A 2,530-nucleotide genomic window follows, 5' to 3' on the forward strand; every position below is an offset into this window, starting at 1 on the left:
AGGTCCATTTATGGACTGAAGCAGACTATGAGAAGCTGTAACCTTCGCTTTGATGAGACAATCAAAAAGTTTGGTTTCTCACAGAACGAAGAGGAGCCATGTGTTTACCAGAAGGCTAGTGGGAGCACAGTAGTATTTCTAGTGCTGTACGTGGATGACATTCTCCTTATAGGAAACGACGTTCCTACCTTGCAAGGCGTTAAGTCTTGGCTAGGAATGCAGTTTTCTATGAAGGACCTAGGAGAAGCGACCTATATTTTAGGCATAAAATCTATAAAGATAGATCGAGGCGGCTTCTAGGATTGAGTCAGAGTACCTACATCGATAAGGTCTTGAAACGGTTCAAGATGCAAGATTCCAAGAAAGGAACCTTACCGATGAGCAGTGGCACAGTTCTCTGCAAGAGTCAGTGTCCTACGACACCTGATGAGCGAGAACGCATGGATCGGATTCCATATGCTTCGGCAATTGGATCCCATCCAAATCCAGACAAGAAATAGAAATAATGTTTCTGCTAATCGCAGGAACATAGTAAGAATTACTAAGCTCTAAAACAAGTCTAGAAGGAAGATGCAAATCGTAAACGCCAACACACAATGCAGCAACTTTTGCTCCATTTCCGACGCGTAGATCCGCTTCTCCCTTAGCTAGCCTCCTACTTCTTCTTAGTCCCTGCACATTTCCACTAATGTGTGAGGCACTTCCGGTATCCAATACCCACGAAGATATAGTACAGATGTTAGCTTCTATAACATGAATACCTGAGGCAGATGCTTCACCAAGCTTCTTATCCTTCAGATCTTCCAAGTAAAGGTGACAATTACGCTTCCAGTGTCCAGACACTCCGCAGTAATGACAGTCACCCTTATCGGGCTTAGGCTTAGGCGTAGAGGCAACTTTTGCCTTTTTCGCCGCCTTCTTTTTGGCTTTACCCCGCCGCTTCTTGCTGGAGTTATTCTCAACAGCAAGCACAGTCTTGGGCACCACAATATCCTGCTCGGCCGATTTAAGCATCCCATGCAGTTCGGCTAAGCTCTTAGTCATCCCGTGCATATGGTATTGCATTACGAACTGGTTATAGTCCTCGGGTAATGACATCAGGATCAAGTCCGCAACCAAGTCACCATCGAGGTTCACTCCCATGCGCTCAAGTTCCTCGACATGAGCTCGCATGTTGAGGACGTGGGTGTTGACAGAACTGCCTCTCGGCATATCCGTCTTCACTAGAGCTTTTAGCGTCTTGTACTTTTCAGTACGCGCTAGCTCCTCAAACATGGTCTTGAGCTGATTGATCATATCAAACACACTCTTCCCCTCAAACTGCCTCTGCAGATTCGGGGCCATGCTTCCCAACATGAGACAGGAGATCTCATTGTCGTCAGACTGATGCTTCAACCAAGCATCCTTGACGGCTCTCGAGGCATTGGCCGCAGGCTCTGGTGGTAGAGCCCCTTCCAGGACGTATGACTTCTTATCGTGCTTGAGAACTATTCTCAAGTTACGATACCAGTATAAGAAGTTTGTCCCAGTCAATTTATTCTTCTCAAGGATAGATCGCATCGTCAAACTCGGTACACTACCGGTTGACGCCATGTCCTACAAAAGAGACAAAACAGAACGAACAAAAACAAATGCAGATTCTATTAATGATCTACTACCAGCTAGTCCATCATCAATCAGTGTCAATCTATCTATGATCCACTACCAGCTAGCCCATCATCAAAACAGTGACAACACAGATGTAAAGATAAGCTATATTCCCATAAAGAAAACTAACCCTACAATAATTTTCTATATGGGACTAAGATCCGTATTTCACACAAGAATAAATTGTTACACCTATCCTCATGCTATTTAGGTAGACATCTAATGTCAATCATATCTAATATGACTCTTAGATCCTTTATGAGACTATGATATCAAATATCATTGCATACTCGTCTCATCTGTACCATTAAGTATCAAGTCAAACTTGACAACTTAACCCAAGATAAACCATATTCAAGCTGTAGGAACCACGATTTCCTACCCTGCCTCACAAAGATAATCCGGCACGCTCAGCTTTGGCATGACCCGTGTTACGGATGATCAATGCCTTCTCAAGGATAGATCGCATCGTCAAACTCGGTACGCTACCGGTTGATGCCATGTCCTACAAAAGAGACAAAACAGAACAAACAAAACAAATGCAGATTCTATTAATGATCCACTACCAGCTAGTCCATCATCAATCAGTGTCAATCTATCTATGATCCACTACCAGCTAGTCCATCATCAAATAATGACAACACAAGATGTAAAGATAAGACCAAGATAATACGGCACACCCAGCTTTGGCATGGCCCATGACACGTACGATCGAGGCCTTGACAAGTGCTTTACTTATAGAGCTTCTAGACCTAATCGGTTTCTGTGCAACGATTGTTCATAATCCGAATAGACCATCCATTCGATTATGTAATCCCAATCTCGAAGCTCCCACTCAATCAAGCATATCCAATATTTTGATTAAGTCACATGCATTCTTTCA

This window comes from Tarenaya hassleriana, unplaced genomic scaffold (genome assembly GCF_000463585.1).
Source record: "Tarenaya hassleriana unplaced genomic scaffold, ASM46358v1 Cleome23, whole genome shotgun sequence".
NCBI classification, from domain to species: Eukaryota; Viridiplantae; Streptophyta; class Magnoliopsida; order Brassicales; family Cleomaceae; genus Tarenaya; species Tarenaya hassleriana.